This window comes from Micropterus dolomieu, linkage group LG03, assembly GCF_021292245.1.
Source record: "Micropterus dolomieu isolate WLL.071019.BEF.003 ecotype Adirondacks linkage group LG03, ASM2129224v1, whole genome shotgun sequence".
Classification (NCBI taxonomy): Eukaryota; Metazoa; Chordata; class Actinopteri; order Centrarchiformes; family Centrarchidae; genus Micropterus; species Micropterus dolomieu.
Window position 1 is genome coordinate 35,188,645 of NC_060152.1, and position 8,438 is coordinate 35,197,082.

Sequence of the window (8,438 nt, forward strand, 5' to 3'; positions counted from 1 at the left end):
TTGAGGTCGTTAGCTGCATAAAGACACCTGTCCACCCCATACAATCAGTAAGAATCCAACTACTAACATGGCCAAGACCAAAGAGCTGTCCAAAGACACTAGAGACAAAATTGTACACCTCCACAAGGCTGGAAAGGGCTACGGGGAAATTGCCAAGCAGCTTGGTGAAAAAAGGTCCACTGTTGGAGCAATCATTAGAAAATGGAAGAAGCTAAACATGACTGTCAATCTCCCTCGGACCGGGACTCCGTACAAGATCTCACCTCGTGGGGTCTCAATGATCCTAAGAAAGGTGAGAAATCAGCCCAGAACTACACGGGAGGAGCCGGTCAATTACCTGAAAAAAGCTGGGACCACCGTTTCCAAGGTTACTGTTGGTAATACACTAAGACGTCACGGTTTGAAATCACGCATGGCACGAAAAGGTTCCCCTGCTTAAACCAGCACATGTCAGGGCCCGTCTTCAGTTTGCCAATGACCATTTGGATGATCCAGAGGAGTCATGGGAGAAAGTCATGTGGTCAGATGAGACCAAAATAGAACTTTTTGGTCATAATTCCACTAACTGTGTGAGAGAACCATCCCAAGAACGCCATCCCTACTGTGAAGCATGGGGGTGGTAGCATCATGCTTTGGGGGTGTCTTTCTGCACATGGGACAGGGCGACTGCACTGTATTAAGGAGAGGATGACCGGGGCCATGTATTGCCAGATTTTCCCTTAGTTAGAGCATTGAAGATGGGTCGAGGCCGGGTCTTCCAACATGACAATGACCCGAAGCACACAGCCAGGATAACCAAGGAGTGGCTCTGTAAGAAGCATATCGAGGTTCTGGCGTGGCCTAGCCAGACTCCAGACCTAAACCCAATAGAGAATCTTTGGAGGGAGCTCAAACTCCGTGTTTCTCAGCGACAGCCCAGAAATCTGCCTGATCTAGAGAAGATCTGTGTGGAGGAGTGGGCCAAAATCCCTCCTGCAGTGCAAACCTGGTGAAAAACTACAGGGAACGTTTGACCTCTGTAATTGCAAACAAAGGCTACTGTGCCAAATATTAACATTGATTTTCTCAGGTGTTCAAATACTTATTTGCAGCTTTATCATACAAATAAATAGTTAAAAAATCATACATTGTGATTTCTGGATTTTCTTTTTTAGATTCTGTCTCTCACAGTGGACATGCACCTACGATGACAATTTCAGACCCCTCCATGATTTCTAAGTGGGAGAACTTGCAAAATAGCAGCGTGTTCAAATACTTATTTTCCTCACTGTATTTACTTCTAGTCCGAAGCCGGAGCCCTTCTGTATGTAGGATCTCAATGTATGTGAGGTTTCTGGTTTAGTTCCAGACCTCTCAGGTGTGTTCATCGTTCAAACGCGCAGAAAAAACCTCACACCAGCCAGGAAGTGAGGAGGAAACTCAGGACAGGACTGTGCTGGGCTGCAAACACTGACCAGACACCTGGACACAACTAGAAACACCCGGACACACCTGAAAACACCCGGACATACCTGACAACACCCGGACATACCTGACAACACCCGGACACACCCGGACACACCTGAAAACACCAGGACAACCTGGACACACCTGGACACACCAGAAAACACCTGGACACACCAGAAAACACCTGGACACACCAGAAAACACCAGGACACACCTGGACAACCTGGACACACCAAGACACACCAGGACAACCTGGACACACCTGAAAACACCCGGACACACCTGAAAACACCAGGACAACCTGGACACACCAGAAAACACCTGGACACACCTGGACACACCTGAACAACCTGGACACACCAAGACACACCAGGACAACCTGGACACACCCGGAAACACCAGGACACACCAGGAAACATGAGGACACACCAGGAAACATGAGGACACACCAGGACACACCTGAAAACACACGGGTACACCAGGAAACATGAGGACACACCAGGACACACCTGAAAACACCTGAAGACAACCTGGACACACCCGGAAACACCAGGACAACCTGGACACACCAGAAAACACCAGGACACACCTGGACACACCAGAAAACACCAGGACACACCTGGACACACCTGGACACACCTGAAAACACGAGGACACACCAGGAAACATGAGGACACACCAGGACACACCTGAAAACACCTGAAGACAACCTGGACACACCTGAAAACACCAGGACACATCAGGACTTACCTGGAAGCACCAGGACACACCCGGACACACCTGGACAACCTGGACACACCCGGACACACCCGGAAACACCAGGACACATCAGGACTTACCTGGAAGCACCAGGACACACCCGGACACACCTGGACAACCTGGACACACCAGGACACACCAGGACAACCTGGACACACCTGAAAACACCCGGACACACCTGAAAACACCAGGACACACCCGGAAACACCAGGACACATCAGGACTCACCTGGAAACACCAGGATACACAGACTGACAGCATTGAGATCAGCTGATCAGTGTTTATGCAAACGTTCGTTGCCATGGTGAAGATGAAGTTTTTGTAAACAGGAAGAAGAAGTTTCACTTCAGCAGCAGATCAACAATAATCCAAATACTGCAGTCTGAAGAGAAATACTCCAGTACTGTGTGTACTGAACACAAACACCTGCTGAATGTGGCCACACGCTCAGTGTTTGTGTTTCACCGTGAGAACGAACATGTGGACACACAGACACAGGTGGACTTTGCACCTGTTTGCAGGTTTTATACCTTCCAGGATCACCTGCAGACGCCTGCACCTCCAGCAGCGCTGAAATCTCTCCGTCCGTTAATTCACACATGAGCGTGGCGTTTAAACTGAAACCAAAGCGCTGGCTTTCCATTGGCCAGTCTTGTGGCGGTAGAGGACACCCACTGCGGTGCAGCCATGATGTTGCTGCAGAAGTCGTCCCTCTGCGCAGACGAACATTAAATCAACAATATGAAACAGGAGGAGGGGCTGCCATCAATCAGCCAATCATTGTGAAGCATCAATCAGCCAATAGCAGTGTGACTCTGCTATTGGCTTAGGAGGTCAAACTTCCTGATGACCTGAAGACGAATCGGGTTCTTCATCCATTCATGTTTTCAAACGTGTCACATCCTGTGGTGGATCCAGGCTTATTGATCCAGGATATGATCTGTGTCTGTCTGGGCTGCAGTGTTTCAGATTAAGAGCCCTGCAGTCTCAGATAGACTTCTGTCTCTACAGGTCTGAGGTGGACTTCTGTCTCTACAGGTGCTACATGCTGCTGACCCGGTTTTACTTAGGAAACTCTGGAACTGGGTTTTATTCTGGGTGGTAGTGATGTGCGGGTGGTCGGGTGGTTTCGGGGAAATTTGAAAGTAACTCTACCTTCTGTTCTCCATGCTGGATCCAAACCTCTCAGGTGGTCTGGGATCAGGTTTTCGTCCAAACTAAACCTGTTCAGGTTTTATGCATGTAAATTACAGGCTGAAGGAAATGCTCAGGAACAGTCCTGGGTTTTGCCTCCCAGGCATCATACAGTCTGCCCCCCCCCCCCCCCCCCCCCCCCCCTTCTTGTTGCAGGCTGAAGCTGCAGGAAGCCTGCAGACGTTACTCAGGGCTAAAATAAGCCCTCATAGCCTCTGCAGGTTCCATCAAACATCGTTTCATCTGTTTTCATGAACCGTCCTGATCAGACAGAAGTATTTACACCGTGTACTCTGTCTGCAGTATACATATACTTATACACAGAACAGTATTTATAGGACTCCAGCTCTCTGACGTTAGTGTTGCTGCGTATACTGCGTTGGTGGTTCACTTGTAACAGGTGTTTTCACTGTAGTATTACCGGTACTTCTTCCAGCACAGAACTAAAATACAATAAAACATGAGTGACTCTTTAAACCTGCGGCAGGTCACGTGTCTCTGCTGTCACACAGGTGGAGCATCATCTGCTGCAACATGATGATGATGATGATGCCGCTGCTGCTGATGATGAAGAGGCTGCTTGGCTGTGGAGGAATGCAGCTCACACAGACCCGGATATTTACCGGGTTTCTACGTCAGCCCGCCGCTCTGACGCAGTGATTTCTATATTTACACACCGGTTGCGAAGTTAACGGCAGCAGCGCGCACACGTACGCGCGCATCCACACACACACACACACACACACACACACACACACACACACACACACACAGAGGATCAGCTACATTGTAGTTTTACTGCATCGTCGTCAAACACACACACCGGGAGGAGCCGTTAAAAACCGCTCGGTAGCAGCTGATGAAGATGATGAAGGAGATGAAGGAAACAGGAAGACATGCAGATCTTTTTCTTTTCTTACCGCTGAGCTGAAGAAGCAGCATCATCATCATCCTACCGAGCATGACTCCTCTCCGTTACTGTCCGTTACTGTCCGTTACCGACGGCCACAGACCGTTTACTGACTGACGGAGCCGCTGCACCGACACTCCTCCTCCTCCTCCTCTTCCTCTTCCTCCTCGGAGTCTGAGCTGTCAGAGCAGATTCAGCCAGACGGAGGAGGAGGAGGACCCCCCCCCCCCCCCCCCCCCCCCCCCCCCCCCCCCCCCCCCCCCCCCGGCCGTTTAATTTAACCCTTAAACGTCTGTGAGAGTTTCACCAAACCATCACCATCATCAGCACCTGCAGACCGCGCTGAGGCTGGAGGGGGCTTCGGGTCTGCAGCGCCCCCTGCTGGTCACAGCGGGAAACTGCAGTTGGAACAGTGAATCTGCAGCCTCGCCTCAGCAGCGCAGCGCTCTCATGTGATTTTCCTTCACTTTCAATCGACCCGAACCAAATAAAGGTTCTCTAGTAGAGAAGCGAGGATGCAGGTCATCTGAGGTGCCTTCACACAGGATGCAGGGTCAGAAACACACTCAGTGGAGAGGGAGGTTTGCAGAATGTTCTGGGTGGACACGTGTCTGTATATAAATAACTCCATATATTATTTTATGTATTTTAAATTTGACCATATTTTAACCTTTTGCCTTTGTTGTATCATAACAAATAAACCACCTTGTTGGGGGTTAAACCAAGCAGGAACCTCCGGGTCTGACGAAGCACCTTAAACCTCCTCTCCAGCGGCCAGCAGGGAGCACCTTAAACCTGCGTCCTCTCTAGCGGCCAGCAGGGGGCGCCTTAAACCTGCGTCCTCTCTAGCGGCCAGCAGGGGGCGCCTTAAACCTGCGTCCTCTCTAGCGGCCAGCAGGGGGCGCCTTAAACCTGCGTCCTCTCTAGCGGCCAGCAGGGGGCGACTTAAACCTGCGTCCTCTCTAGCGGCCAGCAGGGGGCACCTTAAACCTGCGTCCTCTCTAGCAGCCAGCAGGGGGCGACTTAAACCTGCGTCCTCTCTAGCAGCCAGCAGGGGGCGACTTAAACCTGCGTCCTCTCTAGCAGCCAGCAGGGGGCGGCTCCAGCGGCTGCAGAAAGAAGTGTGATTGTATAGAAGTCTGTGAGAAAATGTTCCTACTTGTCAGCTGATTTATTCCCTCAGTAAACACTTTCCTGATGAGTTTATGGTCTCAGGTTCTAGTTTCAAGTCTTCTTCAACACAGCATGATGTTCATTTAGTAAATTATGGTCCCATCGGTTCTTTATGGTGGAACTAGTTTGTATATTTGAAGATGTCTTTTATATTTCCATATATTTTTTACAAATCATTCATTGTATTTGTGAAAAGCATTTAATATTTGCAGATTACATGTTTATACACGGATCGTTGATTTGTTCACAAGATAATATTGAGACAAATTCATCTCCATAATATGACCTCATCAAAATACGTGAAACGGCATTAGAGAATTACACGGCTTCTTTCTTAGCTGCTCAGACCTTTAGTGAATTCAGCCCCGAGTCTTAATAAGATAAGTTTAGTTAGTCAGGGTGAGCTCGTTCAGATGACTCTGCGAACTGATGAGAGCCTTTCCTCGGTCAGACGGGCACAGGAGGAACTATGGGAAATCCAGCGGTGGACGAAGTACACAAATCCTGTACTTCAGTACTTGGTCAGTCATTTCAGTTATTTAGCTTTTGTCCAAAGTGTCTTACAGCTGCTGTACATGTCAGAGGTCACACGCCTCTGCAGCTACGAGTCTCGCTGAGGGACACACTGGTGGACGTGTCAGAGTGGGAATCAAACACACCAAAGGCATGTGTCTTATCCACTGGTGCAAAGAATAAACATTACTCCACTAAAAGTAGAAGTCTTCAATTAAAATGTCTACTTGAGTCAAAGTACAAAAGTACCTGCTATTAAAAATACTTAGTAAAAAGTACTGATAGTTCTGTCATGTCTCTGCATTTAAACTTACACAATGTTATTAATTAGAAACAGGTTATTTCTTTTTACATTTTAAGGTTACAGAAATGTGAAAAAAAGTGAGAAATGCCTTCCCAGTTACCCGGAGACCAAAGTGACGCTTTGTTTTCTGCAACCAACATCAAAAACTTCAACATTATTACAAATAAATGTAAATAATTAGGGAAAGGAAAAGCAGCAAATTGAACTGTTTTTATGTGAAAAATGTCTTAAACCATCAAAGTTTTTGCCAGTTAATTTCACTATTAGTCTGATAATCCTGCCAACATCATATTTTATATATCTTTATCTTGATGTGTTTGTGTAAAATCTGACTTTGTAAAGTAACTGAAGCTGTCAGAGAAATGTGAAGTGAAAAATGCAACATCTCCCTCTTTTTTATTAATTACGTTCTATTCTTACAATCTCAGTGAGCCTTTCCTGGTTTGCCGCAGCAGCAAGTCCTTCTCTAAAAGTTGCATGATACAAGACAGAATGATAAAAAGCAGAATAACTGACTCAGATGAAATGATGACACACAGCCAAAATAAAAAAGTAAAATAAAATCTAACTGGAGTTTTTAACTGAAAGCCGGTCTGGTGGAGCAGAGAGTGGAAGTACCAGTACCTCTAATGTGTACTTTTTAATTATGGGGTCTTAAATAAAGTGTCTGAACAGGACCGGAGGAGGTGGCCGCATCATTCGGCAGATCAGACGTTGTTGAGGTGGAGGCAGTTCTCGGCAGGTGTGCAGAATTCGCCAGGTACCCTCCACATTGGTCTGCTTTTATTGTGAAAGACTCAGGCCGGAAGTGATGTTGTTGTTGGCGGAAGAGAGGCTAACGGAAGCTAACAGGAGCTAACGGGGCTCACGGGGCTAACATGGCGGAGTAACGGACGGCCGCTGGCGTCAGTGTGAAGGTGAGTCCTCAGAGTCACAGACTCGGTCTCATGTTTCAAGCTTCCGCTTCTTTAGCATTAATGTTTCAGCCAAACTTCGCGCCACTAACATGGACACACTGAAGCCGCCACTGCGCATGCTCAGCGTGACTGACTGCCGCGGTGTGTTAGCTTAGCTAGCGTTAGCTTCATGTTCCTGAAGTAAAAGAGGAGTCGAGAAGAAGCTGTGAGGCCAGAGGTGATGTCTGCTTCTTCTGGTCAGTCCGTCCACTGCAGTCACAGACTGTAACAGCCAGCTGAGGGCTGAACCTGCAGCAGTGCGCAGCTGTTATCAGCAATAATGGAAAGCTGAGGCTCAGAAATAACGAAGAGCGTTTCTGTCACCAAAACTCACACAAACGGAAGATTATGAACAGCGGTCCACCTCTACTCTGAGGCTGTGTACTGTGTCAGCTGGAGTACATCTGCCAGCATCCAGATACTGCTAATAATACTACTGTACCCCCCCCACCGTGTCCCACATCCACTGATCCACAACGCTGACATTAGTTAAGTTCACTAGTTCTACGTGCAGTTCAACACTCATGAGAACGGAAATGCTACTTTAACTCAGCAGGTGAGGGTACGACAGCATCAGCCTCACCTGGCTCGTTTCCGGTCGTTTCACTAACTTTAACGTTCGTGTAACCTGGAGCGGGAGGAGCGTCAGCGGGAGGAGGGTCAGCGTGAGGAGCGTTAGCGGCAGGAGGGTCAGCGGCAGGAGGGTCAGCGGGAGGAGGGTGAGCGGGAGGAGCGGTAGGAGCGTCAGCGGCAGGAGGGTGAGCGGGAGGAGCGGTAGGAGCGTCAGCGGCAGGAGGGTGAGCGGGAGGAGCGTTAGCGGCAGGAGGGTCAGCGGGAGGAGGGTGAGCGGGAGGAGGGTGAGCGGGAGGAGCGGTAGGAGCGTCAGCGGGAGGAGGGTGAGCGGGAGGAGGGTCAGCGGGAGGAGCGGTAGGAGCGTCAGCGGGAGGAGGGTGAGCGGGAGGAGGGTCAGCGTGAGGAGCGTTAGCGGCAGGAGGGTCAGCGGCAGGAGGGTCAGCGGGAGGAGGGTCAGCGGGAGGAGCGTCAGCGGCAGGAGGGTCAGCGGCAGGAGGGTCAGCGGGAGGAGGGTCAGCGGCAGGAGGGTCAGCGGGAGGAGCGTTAGCGGCAGGAGCGTCAGCGGGAGGAGGGTCAGCGGGAGGAGGGGCAGCGGGAGGAGGGGGAGCGG

The 8,438-nt window shown here is 49.6% G+C and overlaps 2 protein-coding genes across 5 annotated transcripts in view; one reads left to right on the forward strand and one right to left on the reverse strand.

The window, feature by feature from the left end:
* Positions 1 to 7,933, reverse strand: part of LOC123968681 (ankyrin repeat domain-containing protein 34A) — a 14,194-nt gene extending 6,261 nt beyond the window's left edge. The window contains exon 1 of one of the 4 annotated variants that reach the window (XM_046045563.1): positions 7,839 to 7,933. The gene's annotated coding sequence lies outside the window, so the exon portion shown is untranslated. Of the gene's footprint in view, positions 1 to 1,955; positions 1,998 to 2,196; positions 2,247 to 4,319; positions 4,518 to 7,838 lie in introns of those variants that run through there. The other 3 variants (XM_046045562.1, XM_046045565.1, XM_046045566.1) reach the window with 3 other exon arrangements.
* The window catches only part of LOC123968680 (GON-4-like protein), a 13,341-nt gene continuing 12,693 nt past the window's right edge, over positions 7,791 to 8,438 (forward strand). The window contains exon 1 of the mRNA XM_046045561.1: positions 7,791 to 7,811. The gene's annotated coding sequence lies outside the window, so the exon portion shown is untranslated. The remainder of the gene's footprint in view (positions 7,812 to 8,438) is intronic.